General features: G+C 44.2%; 1 long non-coding RNA gene across 1 annotated transcript in view; it reads right to left on the reverse strand.

The window, feature by feature from the left end:
- Positions 1-21,032: 21,032 nt before the first annotated feature.
- The window catches only part of LOC147022996 (uncharacterized), a 4,731-nt gene continuing 288 nt past the window's right edge, over positions 21,033-25,475 (reverse strand). Inside the window, exons 1-2 of the long non-coding RNA XR_015059988.1 lie at positions 23,893-25,475; positions 21,033-21,333 (exon numbers count right to left, since the gene is read on the reverse strand). The exon at positions 23,893-25,475 is cut by the window's right edge and continues 288 nt beyond it. This is a non-coding gene — a long non-coding RNA (uncharacterized LOC147022996). The remainder of the gene's footprint in view (positions 21,334-23,892) is intronic.

Here is a 25,475-nt window from a genome sequence, read left to right on the forward strand (position 1 = left end):
ACACTCATGGACTATGCAGGTAACTTGTCTCACTTGAGTCTCACTCAGCAACTGCTCGTTGAACACAAAGTCAAGTCTGACCAGCGATAGCCAAGGATTCTTCAAAGAGACCTGGTACCAAAGGGATTTAGTCTCCATCTCAGATCCCTGGTCAGAGTCCAAGTCTCACCTCCGAAGAGCAAGACTGGAAGCACCAAGGACCCGAAGACTCAGACTTTCGTCATACTGCACAAGTACTGACAACGCCACATGCCATGATCCGGTCAATCCATGATTCCCCAGGCCCGACCCAGACGTCTATTGACCTCTGGCTCACAGCCAGCAGAGATATGAATATTACAGCCAAGGCAAGTGAATCTCTCTGTGACCTCAACATCCTTACCACAAACAGGTACATACAAGATGGCAGCATCCAATATGTCTCTGAAAGCCTGAATCTTAGTTTTGACCCAGGAAATACATAATCCCAGTGGCTCTGACTCCTCATTCAGCACCCTGAGGGCTCCCAAAAGGATATCCAGTCTCTGCAAAGATGACTGCATCATCGATGTAATCAAGATCAGAGATCTTGACATTCCCAAACGATACACTGCAGTTTGATCTCTCTGACATCTTTCCCAGAATCCAGTCCATACAAGCGCTGAAAAGTGCAGGGGCCAGTAAAAACCCCTGAATAACTCTAGTAAAAACTGGAAAAAAGTCAGAGATGGTATAACCACATTTTACAGCACTCTCAGTACCAGAGTATAATTCAGACATCAGATGAATCCGTTTCGGTTGCACCCCACGAAGACCAACAATCCTCCAGAGGGCATCCTGATTCACTGAATCGAACGCTTTGCAGAGATCAACCAGCAGCCCCTGCTGAAACTCTCATCTGCATTCGGTGAGGACCTGAAGAGCAAGGATACGGTCAATTGTTGACCTCTTTGATGTAAAGCCTGGCTGCTCAGGGCACTGGTGCTCAAGCAGATGGTGGTGAACCCTATCAATAATGATCTAAGCAAAGACCTTGCCTGGCACTTGCTTATCACCCCTCAGTAGTTGTTCCAGTTTTGGCGATCACCCTTCCCTTTCCAGAGAGGGACAACAAGGCCCCTCTTCCAGTCAATGGGAGGATGCCTGTGTTCCAGCAGAGCACAGAACTGCATGCAACGACATGAGCTCCGCATTTCAACAGCCTTGAGAAGTTCAGTGTGGATGTCACAAATCGCAGGAGCTTTACCCCATTTCAACGAGTTCATCGCAGCATGTGTTTCCACAAAAGAAGATGGACTGCAGTTGAATGGATGGTCAGCAATAGGGAGAGTAACACCCGTCACATCCAACTCAAAGGCTGGTAGATCAGCCTGGTACAGCTGCTCAAAGTAACCAGCCCAGCGAGCCTTCACTTCGGACTCCTCTGTCAAGAGCTGAACACCCTCTGCCCTCACTGCAGTACATCGTGGGACTGGCTTGGAGGAACGCAATGTGCGAATACCCCTGTAAGGAGGACGAGAATCACTTGACCACAGGTGATGCTCTACCCCCTCACAGATTCCTCGCACATAGGCCTCCTTGTCCACCCTTAGCACACGTACAGTTTTACGCCTCTAGTCCCTGAACATCTCAGTTCTGCCATTAAGCCTGGCCCTGTGACTGGTCAATTGTATCCAGTGTCCCTTGAGAGACAAAATTCTTTTTTGCCCAACTGTGAGTTCCAAGACATCCACCACCAACATCAAGGATGGTGGGCTTGAAGGCACTCCACAACTCTTCAGGCTTCCCCCAAAGCATCCAGACCCCCCAAATCCCCAATCAGCCTGTTCACAAACTCCTCAGCTCCCCTCGCAACCTTGAGTTTGCCAACATGCAGCCTTGGCTGGGATGGTACCATTCCCCCGGATTTAAGCTGCAACTTCAGAGTTGCTACCACGAGCCTATGGTCGATATTGAGGAACTCAGCACTCTGGTAGACCCTGCAGTTCTGGAACATCCTCCAGTGACCATAAACGAGCACATGGTCACTCTCCTTTGCCACACCACCAGTGTTGGAATACCAAGTCCAGCGATGAGCTTGTGGGCACTGAAACCATTAACCAGCCACCCTAAGTCCACAACTTCTTGCAAAGTCAAGGAGCTTAGTGCTATTCTGGTTCACAGTTCCAGACCCATAGGGACCAACACATGTCTCATAACCATCCATATCAGTTCCAGCCGATGCATTGGAATCCCCCAAGACTACAACAGTATCTCACCTGGGGCACTGATCAACCACAAACTCGAGCGTGGCATAGAATGTGTCCTTCATGGTGAGATCACTCGCCTCAGTAGGAGCATATACAGAGACCAGGTAAATGACACCCAAGGAGTGACTAATCCTTATTCTCATAATACGCTCATTGACTGGTGTTACCTCAGTTACCATTGGAGTCATGGTAGAGCATAGTAGAACGGCACATTAACGAGAACGGTTCACATCCCATACTTCCACCAGGTTGAACAGGTTACGTTTTGTATCCCACTGATGGGCCAGATCTGCATCCAGACCTTCACCAAAATCAAATTCATTCGTCTTTTTCACACACCCAACCTTTCCACCAAATTTCATCCAAGTCCGTCCATAACTTGTTGAGATATCGTGCTACATATCGTTTTTGGCAGTCTTAATGGTGAAGAATCACTTCAAAAAATTCTAGCATCTGGACACAGATCTTCACCAAAATCTCATCAATTCAACTTTGGCAAACACCCAACCTAACTACCATATTTAATCCAAATCAATCCATAACTTTTTTATATATCCTGCACACAAACAGACAGGGTTTAAAACGAAACCTCCGCCCACCTTCGGTGGCGGAGAAAACTCTGAGTAAAAAAACCCCCTGCCTTACTACCATTTTACCTCTCCTCTTCTTTAGTCATAGGCTATATCCTCTGGTCTTATCACTGGGATTCCACTGAATAATTCATCTGCATTTTTTTAGATTTGTAAGTGATCCCCCTCCGAATAGAACCTAAAATCCTGTTTGCTTTACCTATAGCTGCATGGCATTTGCTGCCTGCTTACCTCCCATATCTATTACCACCCCAGATCCTTCTCCTGTATGACACACTCCAAAACTAGAGGGGGAGCACTCGGTAGAGTGCAAAACCTCCGCCGTCAATACTGCTGGGTCACTTAAGTGAAACTGATATCCTATTCATTGTAGGTCAAAACGGATCAGACTCAACTGAACCATGATTGAATGAACCAAATGAGTTTGACGCGTATGTAGAAATGCCAAAAAAAAAAATCGAAATTTTTTTGAAAAAAAAGTTGCAAAATTTGTTTTTTTTTTCTCTAAAATTTTTTCTTAGGGGGTTGGAAATCACTTACAACATGTAGAAATGCAAAAAAAATTCAAATATTTTTCAAATAAAATCAAATTTTTTTTGAAAAAAGTTGCAAAATTTTCTGGTTTTTTTTTTTTGGACCAAGTCCAAAATCTAATGGCATGATCCTTGGACCATACCTAATCCTCCCACCAAGTTTCGTCGAAATCCGTCCATGAGTTTTTTCCGTAATACTGTTCACAAACAAACAAACAAACAAACAGACAGGGGTGAAAACAGTAACCTCCATCCATCTTTGATGGCGGAGGTTAATTACCCCTTGCATCCTGTAATCTCTATTTTTATTGTTCTTTCCCATCCCCAACACCTTACACTTGCTCAGGTTAAATTCCATCTGCCAATCTTTTGCCCAAGTTTCAATTCTTACCTTCGAGTTACAATACTTACTTATGCAAGTTTCAATGCTTTCCTGAATCTGATCACTACCCCTCTGCTATCCACCTTACCTCAAGTGAACTCTTGAAAATATCTGTTAACATCTCGATTACCTGCTCAGCCACCTCCATCAATACTCTCGGGTGTATATGATCTGGCCCTGGAGCCTTATCTTCTTTTGGATTATATAGCTATTCCTTTACTTCCTCCACTCCAACCTGGATCTTCGGTAAAAGCCCTTCCTCACCTCCTTGATAGATACTGTCAGCTATTGGCAATTCTCCTGACTGTTCTTGTGTAAAAGTTGAAGAATTTTACCTGTTTAATAAGTCTGCCATCTCACTTTCATCACTAACCACTCTCCCGGTGCTATTCTTCAATTGGCCCACACTGGTCCTAACCTGATCTTTTCCCCTGATGCACTTAAAGAAAGCTTTGCTATTATATTTAATATTCTTAGCCATGTCCTTCTCATACCCTCTTTTGGTTTGCCGACTTATTTTCTGAACTTGCCTCTGTTTACTCCGATAGTGATAAAATCCAATTCCAGTCCTGTTACTTTAAACCTCATTAATGCCTTCTGCTTCTCCTTAATAGCGTTCCTTATCTCACTGCTCAACCACCCCTGGCATCTTTCTGCTTCTAGTTTCACACCTCATTGGAATGTACTTACTCTGCACTCTACACATTTGGTCCTTAAAGGTTTCCCATTTATCTGATGCCAAATTGTCCTGTTGTTAGCGTCTCCCAATTTACATCATCCAAGTCTCTCATCATACCCTCAAGGTTTGCCTTCCTGAAATCTAATAGCCTTACCTTACTATCCTGAACAGTCTTTGCATACACAATGTTATGGTCACTTGATCCTAAATGCTCCCCACCTCCACCATATTGGGATCATCACTTCAAAGGAGGTCTCACACTACACTCCCCCTTGTGGGCGTATCTACAAACTGGGTTAGTAAGCAATCATGGACGAAAACTAGTAAATCCTCATCTGCTCTGCCCTTTCCCTGGACCCAGTCTATCCCTGGCAAGTTAAAATCTCCCATAATCAATACTCTTCCCTTACCACATACCCTTTTGAATTCTTCATGTACTCCTTCCTCATCTTCCTTCACACCCAGAGTCCTATAAAAGCATCCTACCAGTATTTTACTGTTTTTATAATCTCTAAACTCTACCCATACAGAATCCTCCACATTAATTCCCTCCTTAATGTCACATCTTTCTCTTGATGCAATGCTGTCTTTTACCTAGATTGCTACTCCTCCTCCTCCTCTTCTCTCCTTCCTATCACACCGACATAACTTGTAGCCTTCTAATCCTGTCCAATTAAAAGGCTACATCCCGTTGCTTAGGATCTAACACCCTGTTTGTTATCACAGATTAGGATTACTCAATTTATTCCCTCACAAACTTGCGTTCTCTCAGCTCATCATCGGCCAGCCCACCACAAAGGCTCTGCACTTCTGCCACGAGTCTTCCACGAAGATAAAATAGCCGCTCACAGCGTACATGCCTTTCCAATCCTACCACATCTTACCTGGCCCTCACTGGTTCCAAAAACTTGGAGGACCTCAAAACACAACTTATCTGAACTATCCACTAATTATGGACAGTGCTGACACTCCATCAACACAGCAACTGACAACTTAACCCCACAACCTCAAACTCTGAATGCATGCAATGGAGTTGAAAATCTTCATGTTTTCTCATGGTGGTTAAGGCCTTTAAAATTATAACCGACCCCACCACCATTGTCGTCCCAACCCACCCCCCCCTTACAAACGGGATACAGCCATCTACCCTGGACCTTAATTTCCCATGAAGGTCATCTAAGAGGCCGGCCTGAATTTATTCATCTTCCAATGATCTCATCCAATAAATCAGAGGAAACTGTCGAAGATGAACTTACTGAATCAAATGTTAACATTCATACCCAAAATTTTCTCATATGTGCAAAGTCAATTACCCGCCTTCTTTGGGTCATCCTCGGTGTTTTCCGGGTGGGAGGAGATTTGCATATGTAATGAATACCTGGCCATCTTTGAACAGAAGTGCACAAGAGGAGGCAGTAAATTGTTCCATTGCTTGATCAATAATGTTGTACATGTAGAATAAAGGCTGACGATATCTAAATATTGTTACAGAAATGGCCCTTAGCAGGCTACTAAATATAGGATAAGCTCAGATCCCCCATTAAGTGCATGTTTAGCTAGGTTGTTCGGTAAAATGGACGTTACATGTGTCGGGAGGTGTAGGATGCATGTTTGATTGTTTGTGCGGTGGTGGTGGATCGAGAGCTCCCTCTTCTTCCTTCACTTCTTCGGACGATAGGCCCTGCCCAGTCGGCTGAGGGCGAGTGGCCTGGAGAGGGAGGTGGAGCTAAGGGGAGGAGTTTTTCGGCTTCGTAAAGGGGGAGGAGCGAGTGGCTCGCAAGCGAGCGAACGAAGACCTTATAAAAAGTTTCAGTTTGGGCGAACAGTCGGTTTTTCGAGGCGTGCTCCGGTTTTGAGGTGAGAAGGAAAGGAAAAGGTTATTCTGCAGAGAAAGAAACTAAGAGGACGGAGGTGATTCTGCCCTGAGAGAAACGGCAGTCAGCTTTGAGAGGCGAGCGTAGAGAAGGAAAGGAAAAGGTGATTCTGCAGAGAAAGAAACTGAGAGGACGGAGTTGAGAAGTTGGGCTTCGAGGCGGGAAGGCAAGAGAGGAAACGACAGAGCCTCTGACGGTCCCTACTCACCTCAAGGCTCGACGATGTCTTGGAATCCCATGGACCCAGCCTGTGGAGCCCGGCACCTCGATTCGGCCTTGTCTGGTGAACAGGCCAGGCCTGGATTTGTATGCTGGACCTTGAGAAAAATCAGCTGAAACCCATCGTCTATCTAACGGTCTTGTGCTGTCGACATTGCACGGGGCCAGAATGCGCTAAGGAGGGCGTGCACACGTGGTGCCTTGAGAAGAAAGAGTACGGCTCCGCCATCTTGCCACGCGGCGTGTTCGAGCTTGGGGCTCGAATCCATGGACATCCGCTTGTTACGAGTGACATTCGTGCTTTTGACACTTTCCTCTCTTCCATGAAACATCACCAAGTACTCCGTCTTGTCTGCATGCGTGCTGTCTGTGTGTCTTGTCTGCACGTTGTATAAGGCATATCTCGGTAGGGACCCCCTCAAATCCTGTAATCCGTAGTTCCCTAGTTAAGAACGGGTTAAAGATTGTTAATAAAAACATTGTCGTGAATGTTTTGCTTGTGTCATATTCCCCGATGTTCCCCAATAAATCTGGTTGGTTTGTATGAAGTTGCCGCTCTGGATTAATTCGTGTCGCGTCGAGGAACGATCCGTTCGATTGGCATATAAAACCAAAAATGGTTACAGACTGGCAGAAAACGCTCGGCATCTGACAAAACCAGTCTGTAACCAGGGTTCTATTTCCCCAACTGGTAAGGTTCAGGATTACGTTGGTATCGCGATTGAAGACGCGTGACCCGAGGCCTGTGCTGAGCCAGCGGGTGTTATAAACCCCGGAGAGAGCCGGAGTGGGTTGAGAATCCCTCCGTCGCTGAATCCTTAACATTTGGTATCAGGAGTGGGATATTTGGACCTGTGGTGCATTTCGCACCGCGGACATTCGTTACGAGAGGCGTGAAGAGAGGATAAAAAAGGTCCAAATTTGATTTAATTTTATGTTTGAGTGGATCGGGTGAAAAAAACCATGTGGTCATGGCAGGCGAAGCGGGACGACAAAGCGTACATTTGTCGAGCTTCATACACGATTGTCGGATGCCTTGGAGCAGTGGAGGTGTGGTGATGACTATATAGAGGAATTGAAAATTGAATTGGACGAGGCACAACGGCACGCAGACGAGGTTCATGAGGATATGTGCACAGGGAGTCACAACAACTGGCCGATGCCCAGGAACGAATTCGGGGGCTGGAGGAAGATTTAGCCAACACAGGCATGGAACTACGTGGAGAATGAATTAAAGTAGAGCGGATTACCCATGAATGGTTGGAAAAGTCGAGACAGTTCAAGGAACTACAGGAAGAAATGAGAAAAGTAGAGGGGAGTACCCATAAGTTGGAACAAGAGAAGAGCGAACTGAACAAAAGAATAGAGGAGAAGCAAATTAGTAATTCTCGGGATAGGAAGAGCTTGGAGGAAGAATGGAAAAAAAGCTAGAAAAGGAAAAATGTGAACACGATTTTGAATTGTAATAATTGAAGGAAGAGGTAAGATCAGGCAATCAGATAAGAGAAAGCCAAGAACAGAAGATAAAAAGAGAGAAATATCTGGAGCAAAGGAAGGAATAATTGTTGGAAAAGTCAAGACAGTTCGAAGAACTACAGGAAGAAATGAGGAAAGTAGAGTGGAGTACCCATGAGTTGGAACAAGAGAAGAGCAAACTGAACGAAAGAATAGAGGAAGAGCAAATTAGTAATTCTCGGGACAGGAAGGAATTGGAAGAAGATTGGAAAACAAAACTGGAAATTCACGAGGAATACGGTAAGAGAGTGAACGAATTGAGGGAGGAAGCATGCAAAAAAGTTGTGGAGACGAGCAAGGAATACGGTAAGAGAATGAACGACATAAAGGGGAAAGCAAAGTTGGAGTATGCGGAGATGAGCGAGAAATTATGGAAAAAAACTTCTGAGTTACAGAAACGCCAAAACAAAGAGACGGGATTACAAAACGAGCTGAGGATGTCAGGAGAAGAAAGAAAGAGAACGGAGAATGACACGTTAAGGAACCACACTGTGCAGATAAAACGGCTAGAAGCCAAAGCAAGATTAAAGAATGAGATGCAAGAAAGAGTAGTGAAAGAACAATGAATGAAGCAGGAAAGGGAGATTAACCAATTGAAGGAAATGAAGAGATTGGCGAATGAGGAACAAGAGAGACAGTGGAATAGAAAACAAAAAGAAAACAAATTTGAAATTGACCAACTAAAGGAGAGAGCCACGTTGGAGTACACGGAGATGGAAAAACTCCGGAAAGATAACGAACAACTAAAAAGGCTCGGAGAGGAAGAACGACTCAAATGGAAAGGAAAATGGAGCCAGGAAGTAGAACAGCACAATAATATGGGATGTGAGACATCACCACAGGGAGTAATGTTAGTGGTGCGGAACTTGATTGACATCACTCGTCGGATGACACCACAATTAGAGCAAACCCTGGTGGAGGAGACATTGAGGGAGCATATGGAGTTGTTGACGAATGAAATATATTTTGAGCAGGTCCAGCATGTGGAGCTGACAGCCCCGGAGGAGTGTGGCGAATCAATGATGAGCAACCTGCTGGAGAGAAGTGACCGGACCGAGGTGATTGTGGAACAAAGCAGGTACGTGGGTACATGCATACACGGTGTGGACAATGAGCTTAAGGTAGAAAGTGAATTTTACGCTAATAAAGAGACTCTGTCCGATGGGGTGCATGCATGCGTGACCCCTGAATGTGTGTATGGAGTGCCTGTGAATGAATGCTGTGAGCCCACAGTCCAGACTACAGCATCTGTATGTGCTGCCGAGGCCGAAACGTTTGTGGATACTCACCTGGCGGTCGAGAATGTAACCCTGGAGTGCGAGGCAGTTGGTCAGTGCGCAGGCAAGGTTGAAGGTGTGGAATGTCAACACATAACCTTGGAATGTGTGCAGCCTGCTGTGTGTGGGAGTCCTGGGCGTGGAATGAGTGGTGACATAGGAGATAGGTGAGAGGTGCAAGGGGAAATAGAAATGCCATCAGGAGAGAATTTGAGCCATGCGACAAAAACCATAATGGACAACTCCGCATGGGTTCTCACAGAGTTGGAGGTGCTGCATCCAGGAGCAGTTTTAGATTGGATTTTAGAAATCCAATTTAGAAATTGGATTTTAATTTCTCTATCAGCCTTACAGGAACTTTAGGGTAGAGTGCAGATGAGTGGCAGGCAGCACTGGCGTGTGTCACTTGGTCTTCAGACCTTTCTGAGCACACGAGGTGTTTCGCTAGCTGAATGGGGTTTATCTGTCTTCAGGGAGTTATGGAGAAGAGGGGGAGGCCAATATATATATTTATACAGTGGGGAGAACAAGTATTTGATACACTGCCGATTTTGCAGGTTTTCCCACGATCAAAGCACGTAGAGGTCTGTAATTTTTTTTTTATCAGAGGTACACTTCAACTGTGAAAGACGGAATCGAAAACAAAAATCCTGAAAATCACATTGTATGATTTTAAAATAATTAATTTGCATTTTATTGCATGAAATAAGTATTTGATACATCAGAAAAACAACTTAATATTTGGTACAGAAACCTTTGTTTGCAATTACAGAGATCAGACGTTTCCTGTAGTTCTTAACCAGGTTTGCACAGACTGCAGCAGGGATTTTGGCCCACTCCTCCACACAGATCTTCTCCAGATCCTTCAGGTTTCGGGGCTGTCGTTGGGCAACACAGACTTTCAGCTCCCTCCAAAGATTTTCTATTGGGTTCAGGTCTGGAGACTGGCTAGGCCACTCCAGGACCTTGAGATGCTTCTTACGGAGCCACTCCTTGGTTGCCCTGGCTGTGTGTTTTGGGTCGTTGTCATGCTGGAAGACCCAGCCACGCCCCATCTTCAATGCTCTTGTTGAGGGAAGGAGGTTGTTGGCCAAGATCTCGCGATACATGGCCCCATCCTTCCTCCCCTCAATACGGCGCAGTCGTCCTGTCCCCTTTGCAGAAAAGCATCTCCAAAGAATGATGTTTCCACCTCCATGCTTCACGGTTGGGATGGTGTTCTTGGGGTTGTACTCATCCTTCTTCTTCCTCCAAACACGGCGAGTGGAGTTGAAACCAAAAAGCTCTATTTTGGTCTCATCAGACCACATGACCTTCTCCCATTCCTCCTCTGGATCAACCAGGTGGTCATTGGCAAACTTCAGACTGGTCTGGACATGCGCTGGCTTGAGCAGAGGGACCTTGTGTGCGCTGCAGGATTTTAATCCATGACGGCGTAGTGTGTTACTTATGGTTTTCTTTGATACTGTGGTCCCAGCTCTCTTCAGGTCATGGACCAGATCCTGCCGTGTAGTTCTGGGCTGATCCCTCACCTTTCTCATGATAATTGAGGCTCCACGAGGTGAGATCTTGCATGCAGCCCCAGACTGAGGGAGGTTGACTGTTATCTTGAACTTCTTCCATTTTCTAATAATTGCGCCAACAGTTGTTGCCTTGTCACCAAGCTGCTTGCCTATTGTCCTGTAGCCCATCCCAGCCTTGTGCAAGTTTACAATTTTGTCCCTGATGTCCTTAGACAGCTCTCTAGTCTTGCCCATTGTGGAGAGGTTGGAGTCTGATTGAGTGAGTGTGAACAGCTGTCTTTTATGCAGATAACGAGTTCAAACAGGTGCAGTTAATACAGGTAATGAGTGGAGAATGGGAGGGCTTCTTAAAGACAAAAGTAACAGGTCTGTGAGAGCCGGAATTCTTACTGGTTGGTAGGTGATCAAATACTTATTTAATGCAATAAAATGCAAATTTATTATTTAAAAGTCATACAATGTGATTTTCAGGATTTTTGTTTTAGATTCCATCTTTCACAGTTGAAGTGTACCTATGATAAAAATTACAGACCTCTACGTGCTTTGCAAGTGGGAAAACCAGCAAAATCGGCAGTGTATGAAATACTTGTTCTCCCCACTGTATATATGTATTATATATATATATATATATATATATATATATATATATATATATATATATATATATATATATATATATATATATATATATATATATAGTTGTGAATTCGTGCCCGCTGGTGTGCGATCGGCCACGTGACTCGAATCGCGGCACGTCGCCCACCGGACGGACAATTCAGTCGTGACCCTCTCGGACTAACGCTGGGAGCTAGTCACGGGTGGGCCTTTCGGCCTCACCACGATCGTGCCAATCGGCCACCCACGTGGGATAGGGTTGTTCGCCAAACTCGACCTACCTAAGTGCCCACGCGGATGGTAGACCAGGCGATCGCACCTCGCCGCAGGTCGACTCTGGACACGGGACGCTTAAGCGGTCCATTCCGTGCTATCGGGATAACCGAGCGGTGTTATCGTCGGCCTCGACGGTTCCGATTAATTATCGGGCGTATTAAGCCCACGACGAACCCGTTACGTGAAGCAAGAAGGAGATTCAAACGAAGCAAAGGACGCAGCGAAACAGGGAACAATTCAACATAATGCACTTTAATTACACGGCACACGGAGCACACATATACAGCCAAACAGAATCAGAAATGCACATAAAGCAATTTAAAACAACAACAACAATGCAGAGCTACGACCGAATACGCGAACACACGGCAACACTTAAAACAATACTATTTGATGGATGGCGCCACCCACAGACATTTACACAAAAAGCAAAGGAAAAGGAAAAAGAAGTCGTGACTTCCCTTTTCGTTGCCGGTGAGCCCCTCTCCCACGACCGTCAGCGTGGTCGCGCCTGGCCCCGACCTCTCTCGCGGCTGGCGAACCCTCTCCGGCACTCCTCGTCCGGACGCGCAGGTCCACCTCACAACCGGCGCTGCCGCGTCTCCCGTCCGTGCCTTCGCGACAGGCCGCTCGCCAAGCCGTGGGCGCAGGACTCTTCCCCCGACAAGACAAGCAGACAGGAAGCCTCGAAGAACCAACTCGACCAACTCTCGACCAACTCTCGACCAACCACTCCCCAAGGTCCGTCCTGTCCGCCTTTTGTAGCGCGGGTCTCCGCCCTTCGCTCCGCCCCGTTTTCAGCCCATCCTCCCTTCGAGCTTCTTGGAGAAGCCTCTCGAAGGGGGGCGTGACCTCTCGCTCCCCCTCCACCCCGCGCCGTGCGGGGGCCGGGGGAGTCAGTCTTGGCTCAGAGACAGGGAATTATTCCCCCAAAAAGAGGCCCCCACCTTTTCTCACCTTTGACCTCCGGCTCGGATCGCACTTCCCCCACTCCGAGCGCGGAGAATTTCGACGGGAGAAACAGGCGGGAAAACCCCCGAGCATCGTTGTTGGTTTTTGTTTGTTCCCGGAGATCGTAACCGCACAGGGCCTACTGAATGGCGAGTGGAAAAGATGTGGTAGCGTAGATGGTGGAGGTGGCGTGGTTGTAGTGTGGTTGGCGCTGTGGTGGGGATGGCGTGGTTGTTGAGATGCTGTTTGTTTGAAATAAAAGATAGAACAGAAAAAATGGCTAACTTAAAGCGTCGCAGCCCGGATGGATCACATAAATTCCCTCTATAACAACGGGTTTGGGCTAACTCCACATGTACTTACAGAGATATCTCACGTGAGGGCCCTTTATGGTGTAATGCGAATTTCCACAACCGTAACAATATATATATATATATATATATATATATATATATATGTATATATGTATATATATATGTATATATGTATATATATATGTATATATGTATATATATATATATATATATATATATATATATATATATATATATATATAAATATATAAATATAAATATATATATATATATGTATATATATATATATATATATATATATATATATATATATATATATATATATATATATATATATATATATATATATATATATATATATATATATATATATATATATATATATATATATATATATATATATATATATATATATATATATATATATATATATATATATATATATATATATATATATATATATATACCTGGTGTTGGCACAGTGGTTCGGGCAGCGGCTTGGGACCCAAAAGGTGGTCCTGAGTTAAAGCCCCGTTGGGCCACTGAATTAATCTACACCAGGGGGTTGACTCAGCCTGTCATCCTTCCGAGGTCGGCGAAATGAGTACCTGTGTACTGGTCCCGGTGTATGCCCCGGTTCGAATAGGTGTACCATATCCCTGTGTGTCGTAAGAGGCGACCAGGGTTGCGTCAGGAAGGGCATCCGGCGTAAAAACCTATGCAAATCATTATGTGGACAACAAAACGGATTTCCATACCGGATTGGTCGAGGCCCGGGTTACCAACGACTGCCACCGGTACCGGTGGTCAGCCAGGTACCAGTGGAAATTGTGCTACTGCTGGGCGAAAGAGGAGAAGGAGATGGGAAGGTGGGTGCAGAGGCAGTGGGAGAGGGGGAAGGGTAGAAGTGTGGAGGTGAGAGTTGGAACTCTGAATGTTGGGACTATGACTGGTAAAGGGCGAGAGTTGGCTGATATGATGGAGAGAAGAAAGGTGGACATACTGTGTGTACAAGAGACCAAGTGGATGGGAAGTAAGGCTAGGAGCATTGGAGGTGGTTTCAAACTGTTCTACCATGGTGTGGATGGGAGGAGAAATGGTGTCAGGGTAATCCTGAAGGAAGATTATGTCAAGAGGGTATTGGAGGTGAGGAGAGTTTCTGACCGAGTAATGAGTGTGAAGTTGGAAATTGAAGGGGTGATGATGAATGTCATCAGTGCATATGCACCGCATATGGGGTGCGAGATGGAATATCAAGAAGATTTCTGGAGTGAGTTCGATGAAGTGGTGGAGAGTGTATCCAAGGATGAAAGAGTGGTGATTGGAGCAGATTTCAATGGGCATGTTGGTGAAGGGAATAAAGAGGATGAGGAGGTGATGGGTCGGTACGATCTCAACAAGAGAAATGTGGAAGGGCAAATGGTGGTAGAGTTTGCAAAAAGAATGGAAATGGCAGTGGTAAATACGTATTTCAAGAAGGAGGAGGAACACAGGGTGACGTACAAGAGTGGAGGAAAGTGCACACAGGTGGATTACATCTAAAGCAGGAGATGCAACCTGAAAGAGATAGGAGACTGTAAGGTGGTGGCAGGGGAGAGTGTAGCTCGACAGCATCGATTGGAGGTGAGGTTGAGGAAGGGAGTGAGGGCTGAATCAAGGACCAAATGGTGGAAGTTGAAGGAGGAAGACTGTTGCGTAGAATTTAGGGAGGAGGCGAGACAGGTGTTGGATGGTGCTCAAGATGGGTGGGATGATTGGGCAACTACAGCAGAAGTGGTGAGGGAGATAGCTAGGAAGGTACTTGGTGTGACATCTGGACAGAGGAGGGAAGTTAAGCAGACTTGGTGGTGGAACGAGGAAGTACAGGAGAGTATAAGGAGGAAGGGGCTGGCGAAAAAGAAGTGGGATAGTCAGAGAGATGAAGAAAGTGGGCAGGAGTACAAGGAGTGGGGTGAAAGGCAAAGAGAGAGGTGGCAAAGGCGAAGAAAAAGGCATATGACGAGCTGTATGAGAAGTTGGATACAAAAGAAGGGGAAAAGGATTTATACCCATTGGCAAGACAGAGGGACCGAGCTGGGAAGGATGTGCTGCAGGTTAGGGTGATAAAGGATGTAAATGGGAATGTGCTGACGAGGGAGGAGAGTGTGTTGAGAAGGTGGATGGAGTACTTTGAGGGGCTGATGAATGAAGAAAATGAGAGAGAGTAGGTTGGAAGAGGTGGAGATAGTGAATCAGGAAGTGGGGTGGATCAGTAAGGATGAAGTGAGGACTGCTATGAAGAGGATGAAGAGTGGAAAGGCGGTTGGCTCAGATGAAATACCAGTGGAGGCATGGAAGTGCTTAGGAGAGATGGCAGTGGGGTTGTTAACCAGATTGTTTAATAAAATCTTGTAAAGTGAGAGGATGCCGGAGGAGTGGAGATTAAGTGGACTGGTTCCGATTTTCAAGAACATGGGTGATGTGCAGAGGTGTGGAAATTACAGAGGGATAAAGTTGTTAAGCCACACCATGAAGTTGTGGGAAAGAGTAGTGGAAGTTAGGTTGAGAAGAGAGGTGACGATTTGTGAGCAGCAATATTGGTTTGTGTCAGGAAAGAGCACCACTGATGTGATGTTTGCTTTGAGAATGTTGATGGAGAAGTATTGGGAAGGCCAGAAGGAGTTACATTGTGTGTTTGTGGATTTAGAGAACGCTTATGATAGGGTGCCAAGAGAGGAGTTGTGGCATTGTATGAGGAAGTCGGAAGTGGTAGAGAAGTATGTGAGGATGGTGCAGGATATGTATGAGGACATTGTGACAGCGGTGAGGTGTGCGGTCGGAATGACGGACCGGTTTAAGGTAAAAGTGGGATTGCACCAAGGATCGATTCTGAGCCCTTTCCTGTTTGCAATGGTGATGGACAGGTTGACGGACGAGATCAGACTGGAGTCTCCATGGACTATGATGTTCGCGGATGACATCATGATCTGTAGGGAGAGTAGGGAGCAGGCTGAGGCGAGCCTTGAGAGGTGGAGGTACACACTGGAGAGAAGGGGAATGATAGTCAGTCGGAGTAAGACGGAGTACATGTCGTCGACCGAGAATTAACAGGGTCTATCTGACATTTCATTCAAATTTAGAAGAAGTCCATGTAGAAGGGCAACAGAGGAAACTAAGTAAGATTATTTTACCTTTATATGTACCTGTTATGTAGCACACGATATGAAAATAAAATGTTATGAGATAGTGGCAATTCCACTTTGAATATTTGATTTAATTTTTCTCAAACCTTAAAAAAGTGCAGTTGGACCCCGTTAATTCTCGGTCGACGATGTTCGTAAATGAGAGGGAGGGTGGTGGTATGGTGCGGTTGCAAGGGGTTGAGGTGGTGAAGGTGGATGGATTTAAATACTTGGGATCAACTGTCCAAAGTAACGGAGAGTGTGGTAGAGAAGTGAAAAAGATGCAGGCAGGATGGAGTGGGTGGAGAAGAGTTACAGGAGTGAATTGTGACAGAAGGGTAGCTGCAAGAGTTAAGGGGAAAGTATATAAGACGGTAGTGAGACCAGCTATGTTGTATGGTTTGGAGGCGGTGGCGCTGACAAAAAGGCAGGATGCGGAGCTGGAGGTGGCAGAGTTAAAGATGCTGCGATTCTCGTTGGGAGTAACGAGGATGGACAGGATAAGGAATGTGAGTATATTAGAGGGACAGCGCAGGTAGGACGGTTTGGAGACAAAGTGAGAGAGGCGAGATTGAGATGGTTTGGACATGTGCACAGGAGGCAAGCGGAGTATATCAGGAGAAGGATGCTGAGGATGGAGCCGCCAGGTAGGAGGAGAAGAGGAAGGCCAAAGAAGAGGTTCATGGATGCGGTGAGGGCGGACATGCACGTGGTTGGAGTGTCAATGGAAGATGTGGAGGATAGAGCGAAATGGAGATGGATGATCCGCTGTGGCAACCCCTAACTGGAGCAGCCGAAAGAAGAAGATATATATATATATATATATATATATATATATATATATATATATATATATATATATATATATATATATATATATATATATATTTGTACATATTTTTGTACATATATATTTACATATTGTTATAGATTCGGACGAGTGATGTCAATCCCACCCTACTCTTGACAGCCAAATGTTGAAGATTCGGCGTCACTTAACAGCACCGCCGTCTCCTGGGTTATAACGCCGGCTGGCTCGGCACAGGTCTCGGGTTACGCGCCTCAGATCACGATACCAAAATACACCTGTGCCTTGCCAGCTGGGGGAATAGATCCCCGCTACAGACTGCATTTGTCAGAGACCGAGCAGAGTCTGCCAGTCCGTAGCCGGTTTGGGTTTTATATCCAAACCGAGTGGATCGTTCCTCGGCGCGGCACAAATAAATTCAAGGCGGCAAATCTCGTATAACTCAGCCAGATTTATTGGGGACACAACGGGAAACACAACACAAGCAAAGCATTCACGACAATGTTATAATTAATCTATAACCCGTTCTTAACTCGGGAGCTATGGATTACGGGTTTCGAAGGGAAACCTAGCGCGATAAACCTTAGACAACATGCAGACAAGACACGGACAACATGCAGACAAGACACAGAGGACTTGGTGATGCCTCATGGACAAGAGGAAAAGTGTCAAAGGCACGAATGCGGCTCGTGACAAGCTGATATCAACGGATTTGAGTACCCAGCTCGAGCATGCAGCGTGGCAAAATAGCGGCGTCATCCTCCTTTTGTCACACCGCCCACGCACGCAGCCTCAGCACGTTCAGCCCCCGTAAGGTCGACGGCACAAGAGCGGAAGGTCCACGGTGTGCTCCAGCTGGCTTTTTACAAGGTCCAGCATACGAATCCAGGCCTGGCCTGCTCACCAGATCAGGGCAAATCGGGGTGTTGGGCTCTGCAGGTGGATCGACGGGATTACAAGACGTCGTCGAGCCGTGAGGTGAGTAAGAACAGAGGCTCCGTGGTTAGACGCAGGTTGAACCTGTCGATGACCTCCTCATAAAGTCAATAGCCGACTCACACAGCAGCCAGTTCCTCTCGAAGCAGATTGCAGCCTCCCACTAGTTGTTTCTATACAGCAGAATCCTCACTCGACACTCAGGCTCAGGCCGTTCCTCTCTTATAGATCGCCGACCACGCGCACCGCGAGCTACTCCCTCAGCAGAGCGCCGACTTACTCTCAGGTTCAGTTACTCCCTCAGCAGATCGCCAATTAACCCTTGTCGTTTATTTTCAGCAGAATCATCACTCGACACTCAGGCTCAGTTACTCCCTCAGCAGATCGCCGACCGACGCTAGCACTTTCTCCTCCAGCTGATGGCAGACAGACCTCTTGCAGTCCCTTCCTTGCCTTTCTTTTGGCTCGCTCTTCACAAAAGCCGATCGCAAACAGACACAGCCGTCCCTTGTACAGCCGATTGCGCCACCTCTCAGTTCCACTTTCCCTTTCCTGCACTCGCTTCTCTCGGCCACTCCCTCTCAGAGCGCTGGGCGGGGACTCGTTCAGAGAAGGGAACGAAGAAGAAGAACCTCTCGGTACACCACCATTGCACGAACAACGAACATGCCTCCTACATCTCCCAACACACATGTAACGTCCATTTACCGAACAACCTGGCTAAACATGCATTTAATTAGGGGATCTGGGCTAATCCTATATTTAACAACACACTAAGGGCCATTTCCACAACAATATTTTTGCACATATATATATATATATATATATATATATATATATATATATATATATATATATATATATATACATATATATATATATATATTTTGCACATATAGACATAGAAAGATATAGAGATATATAGAGATAGATAAATCGATATATATATATATATATATATATATATATATATATATATATATATATATATATATATATATATATATATATATAGATATATAGATAGAGACATAGGTAGAGATAGATAGAGAGATAGATAGAGAGATATGGAGATAGATGGAGATATAGAGACATCGAGATAGAGACATTGAGATATCGAGAGATATACAGACATAGAGATTGAGAGATATAGAGATACAGAGCGAGATATAGAGATATAGATAGATAGATAGAGACATAGGTAGAGATAGATAGAGAGATAGATAGAGAGATATAGAGATGGAGATAGATAGAGATATAGAGACATCGAGATAGAGACATTGAGATATCGAGAGAGAGATATCGAGAGATATAGAGATAAAGAGAGAGATATAGAGATAAAGAGAGAGATATAGAGATATAGATAGATAGAGAGATATTGAGAAATAGAGAGATATAGAGATAGAGACAGAAAGAGATAGAGATAGAGATAAAGAGATAGAGATCGATATAGAGAGAGATATATAGAGATATATAGAGAAATATAGAGATATACAGAGAAAAATAGAGAAATAGAGAGATATAGACATAGATGTAGATATAGATAGAAACAGATATAGATAAAGATAGATAGAGATATAGATAAAGATAGATAGATATCTAGATATAGATTGAGATATAGATGGAGATTGAGATAGAGAAAAAGATAGAGATATAGATTGAGATAGAGAAAGAGATCGAGATAGAGATATATAGATCGATATACAGATATAGATAGATATAAAGATCGATATATATATATATATATATATATATATATAGATCGATATATATATATATATATATATATATATATATATATATATATATATATATATATAGAGAGAGAGAGAGAGAGAGAGAGAGAGAGAGAGAGAGAGAGAGAGAGAGAGAGAGATCTAGAGAGATCTAGAGCGATCTAGAGAGATCTAGAGATATCTAGAGATATCTAGAGAGATCTAGAGATATCGAGAGATATCGAGAGATATAGAGAGATATAGAGAGATATAGAGAGATATAGAGAGATATAGAGAGATATAGAGAGATATAGAGAGATAGAGAGAGATAGAGAGAGATAGAGAGAGATAGAGAGAGATAGAGAGAGATAGAGAGAGATAGAGAGAGATATAGAGAGACAGATATAGAGAAATAGATAGATTTCGAGAGAAACATAGATAGATCGATAGATATAGAGATAGAGATATAGAGATTTAGAGACAAAGAGATATAGATAGATAGATAGAGATAGAGATATAGAGAAAAAGAGAAAAAGATAAAGAGATAAAAAGATAGATATATAGAGATATATCGAGATATAGAGAGATATATAGAGAGAGAAAGAGACATATAGAGATATATCGAGATATATAGAGATACATAGAGATAGAGATATCGAGATATAGAGATAAAGATAGATAGATAGATAGAGATAGAGATATCGATATATAGGCGTAAAACATGTGCCAAATCACAATGCGGATCATACGGATGATCCGCTGTGGCGACCCCTCACGGGAGCAGCCAAAAGAAGAAGAAGAGATATATATATATATATATATATATATATATATATATATATATATATATATATATATATATATATATATATATATATATATATGAGGCACATTTTCCTGGCATAGTTTGGGTGGTCATTCCCTTAGAATGCAAAGTCAATGCCAATCACTACTTAATGGTACTGAGTGATCATCTTCACCCCATGTTGCAGCATTTCTTTCTAGCCAGGAGGGGTGTTTTCCAGGATGACAATTCCCAAATCCACAGAACACGTGTGGTCGTCCAATTGTTTGATGAACATGACACTGATGTTATCCATATGTCATGGCTTTCTCATTCACCAGATCTGAACCAATCCCCGAGACAGCATTTTCCACCTCTATCAAACAAATGTGAGTTGATTGACTTTCTCGTGGAAGAATGGTTCCGCATCCCACCTGCATAATTCCAGCCGGTGGTGGACTCCATGCCAGTGGCGCATACAGGCCATATTGGCTGGACATGGTAATTCAACACCCACCCTCTTAAGTGATTTTACATTGATGTTTCCATTTTTTTGTCCAATACCTGTGTGCATTCACACACACACACACACACACACACACACACACACACACACACACACACACACACACACACACACACACACACACACACACACACACACACACACACACACACACACACACACACACACACACACACACACACACACACACACACACACACACACACACACACACACACACACACACACACACACACACACACACCATAAAGTCTTTATGCAAGTTCAAACTTTTAGAACTTTCAATGTGCTCATGATAGAAACAAACTACAAATAGCATATGAAAGAGTAATTCATCCAGTTTTGTTGTTATTGATGTTTTTATTATTTCTGTTATTACATACACAATTCCCCTGGGTTTGATGAGTTGACATTTTGGACGAGGCAACTTTTTTTCTTTTTTTTTTTGTATACCTTGGTCGAGGCTCGTATGAGAGCTAACACACAACTCACAGCAAGGGGGCATGAGACAAGAGGGGCGGGAGTGGAAGGGACAAAACAGTGGGGAACAGACACATTAGGTGAACTGTGGAAGGGAGAGGGATGGGGATGGGACGGGGAACATGGCGAAGAGAAGATGGACATTTCAGGGACTTTCAGGAAGGAAAGCAGGAGAAATGAAGGAAGTGGGCTTGGGTGGATTATCGGGGGAAGATAAGAGGTGGTGGTGAACAGCTGTTTTGAAAGCCTGGAGGGAAGAATGGGAAAGAATAGAGTGAGGAAGTTTATTCCAAAGGCGGGAAAAAAGAGGAATGAAAGAGTGAAGATGAGCAGTGATTCGTGATTTTGGTAGTTTTACCAGAAGGGGGTTGTTGGCGGACATTGAGCGCCCTGTGAAAATGTGGTGGGGACAAATCGCAGAGAGAGCAGGGGGGGCAAGGCTGGAGAGGAGTCGGTAGAAGACAGAAAGACCACCGACCAACCTGCGGTGATTGAGTGAGAGGCCCAAAGACTCAGCTTCATTGCGGGAGATGCCGATGATCTTAAATGCCCTGGTTTCGACAGCGTGAAGCCGAGAAAGGTGGGAGGCAGGAGCACCAGCCCAGAGGGGAGAGCAGTACTCCATCAGGCTACGGACAAAAGCTTTGTAAGTGGTCAGGAGCTCAAGCGGGCCGAGGAAGGACTTAGCACGACGGAGGATTCCCAGTCGGCGACTGGCTTTTGAGGCGAGGTTGGAAATGTGACTTTCCCAGGAAAGGTCATGGCAGATAGTGAGACCTAGAAGCTTGAAAGAAAAGACTTCTTCCAGAGGATTGTTGAGAAAGTGGATGGGGGAGTTTTGTAAACGGTCCTTTTGAAGAGACATAGTGAGAGTGTGAGATTTGTCTGGATTGAAAGACATGTTCCACGTGTTGGACCAGTTTGTGATTTTATCCAGATCTGCAGTGAGCGAAGAAGCTGCTGCTTGCCGGTCTGAGGGATGACAGATGGTACGGCAGAGGGTGGAGTCGTCGGCAAAGAGAAATAGAGGATTTTCCAGAGAGTCCGAGAGATCATTGATGAAAACCAGAAAAAGAACAGGGCCCAGAATGCTACCTTGAGGAACTCCAGCCTGCACAGGAAGAGGGGATGAAAGAACTCCATTTAGGGCCACACGTTGACTGCGACAGGAGAGGAAGTCTGCGAGCCATGAGTGGAGATGGCCTTGAATACCATGGGAAGAGAGTTTGGTGAGTAGGGCAGGGTGCCAGACTGTGTCAAAAGCACGTGATATGTCCAGGGATATGGCTCGGATTTCCTGTCTGGCATTGAGGCCCTCCATCCATTGATGGGAGAGCAGAAGCAGCATATCCAGGGTAGAGTGACCTGGTCTGAAACCAAATTGATGATTGGAAATCAAGCCATTGGAGAAGAGGAAGGATTTCATGTCTGAAGCAATGATGGATTCCATCACCTTGCTGATGATTGGGAGAAGGCTGATTGGTCTGTAGTTACAGGGATCTGTTTTTGCACCTTTTTTATGCAGGGCAGTGATGTTAGCAGATTTCCAAGCAGATGGCAGATGACCTTGGGCAAATGAGAGGGTGAATAGAACAGAGAGAGGGTGAGCAAGAGCAGAAGAGCAGGCTTTGAGGACACGTGGGCTGATGCCGTCTGGACCGGTTGCAGAATCTGACTCGAGGTTTGAAAGCCAGCTCTCCACCTTGTCAGGAGAAAAGGATACAGAGTCCAGGGACGGTTGGGTGCGACTGGGTAAAATGGGTAGAGATAGTGATGGGTTTAGGACACAAGATTTAGCTGCAAACACCGAGTTTAGACATTCAGCTTTATCACGTGTGGAATCAGCAGTGCGGCCATTTGAGGTAAGGGAGGGGATGGAGGGGGAACATACACCAGAAACAGATTTGATTAAATGCCACCAGAATTTTGAGGAGGGAGAGAGGTTTGAGAGTTCAGACTTGAGATGAGAAAGATGTTGTTTTCTGGCTCTCCTGAGGGTAGATACACACTTGTTCCGAGCTTTGTGGAAAGAACTGAGATTGCCCTCAGTTGGGTTTGCTTCCCATGAGGCAAAGGCAAGTTGTTTCACGACAACTGCCTCGCCACATGCTTCAGTAAACCAAGGGCGGGAGGAAGGGTAAGACAACTGAACACGAGAGGGGATAAATCTGTGCATGAAGGAGAGCAAGTTTCTTTGAAAGAATTCCCAGGATGAGTTGATGTTTGAGAAAGTAGAGATAGGAGACCAGTCTGTAAGTTTGATGGCTGCTCGGAGACCCTGCCAGTCGGCTTGAGTGAAATGCCAGACTCGACGGCGGTGAGGTGGTTCTCTGATAACAGCCAGAGAGATGTCCACTTTGACAAGGACGTGGTCAGAAGAACCAATTGGAGCGAAGGAAGAGCAGCAGATATTGTCAGGGAAATTTGTCAAAATCAGATCCAGAAGAGATGGATTACCATTGGTTGAGATCCGGGTCGGGAAGTTGACCGATTGAGTCAGTCCCACCTTTTACATCAGTGGTTAAGTCAACCACTAGAATTACCACATTTAGGGGACAGAAAAACCTCAGGCCAACATTAAATTAAAGAGACTCACCAAAAATCGATGTCTGGTGTTCTCTCATGGAGTCGCACATCATTGGTTCTTTCTATTTTTGGAAGAAGCAGATGTGGCTCAGTAACTTGGCCACCTCATTCGCCTGACCTGTTCCCATTGGACTACATTTTATGGGGTTATGTAAAACTGTTGGTCACTCATTAAAACCACATTCTTTGGATGAACTTAGGGTGACAATCACAAATGTAATTCATGAAATTACTCAGCAGGAACTGGAGAATATTTTCAACAAATTAGAAAATCAGATTGAACGATGTATTAAAAAAGATGGCGGTTAGGTTGAAGCCTAATTTTCTCTCTTATATTCAAATAATAATATTTGAACTGTATTGAATAAAAACTTGATGAAATATGCTTTCATGAACCATTTATAGTTTGTTTCTATCACGAGTAAATCAAAAGTAATAAAAGTTCAAAGTTTCACAAGAACTTGATGGACACCCTGTATGTACACACACCGCTTAAACTCCACAGGAAACCACAAAAGTCAAGGATTTCATGCACTGTGCAAGCAAACTATGTGGGTATCCTTAAAGATGATTTATAAAAACCAAACTGATGTGTAAAAATCATGGTTTTCTTTCAGACCAAAGTTATGAGTTTAAAATAAAAAGGAAAACAAGACATACCTGATTATGTCAGATGTTTTGAAAATGAATTTAAGTTCAGGTTTGTTAAAGACTACCTGCATATGACTGACCAGTAGACATCACACTCAACAGCCTAAACTCTCTTCTACAAATTATCATCATCTGAAGCTCTCAACTTCAGACAAGCAGATATTTACTTTAGCTATTAATGTTGTTCCAAATCAAAAACAGCAACAAACATCAATACATAAACACGTTTTGAACTCCTTTGTTCAAATCGGGCAACAAGCTATTTTCAAAGCAGCAAACTATCAATACTAATGCAAGATGATTTCTGATTAAATCTTTTCATTGTTTTCAGCGAGCATCGTCTACCTGTGCCCAAAGGAATGTATCGGAATCATAAATGTATATATCAGTCAGTTTTAAAACTAGTAGCTTATCTTTCAACGAGAAGGAAAAAGAAAACCTGCGGCAACTCAGAATGGTTATTTAGATAAGATTTGAAATTCTCAACTGATAATGATGGTCTGCTATTTCTCAGCTGATGATGAAAAATCTCAGCTCAAAGGGATACAAGCATTAAATAATGCAATGACATTGTGTCCATGAATGTATGGAATGTATAGTCTTAAAATGTATTCTTGATCTGTGCATTGCAAAATAAAAAAATTAAGTACTTTTCATAGTTCAGGGTTTTGAGGTATTATATATTTCTATAATCAGCAACTTTGAATAATGAGTACAAAGGCCAGTCATTAAATTACACTACTTTTCATTCCAGTGACACACACATGATGATATGCATGCCTATCACCATCCGGCAATGTAGTTTGGCACACCTTCACCATGCCCTCATTGAGTGATAATCTGTGGTTGAAG

The sequence above is a fragment of the Eptatretus burgeri genome, chromosome 7 (assembly GCF_056783735.1).
Source record: "Eptatretus burgeri isolate ZD-2024b chromosome 7, Ebu_testis_v1, whole genome shotgun sequence".
NCBI classification, from domain to species: domain Eukaryota; kingdom Metazoa; phylum Chordata; class Myxini; order Myxiniformes; family Myxinidae; genus Eptatretus; species Eptatretus burgeri.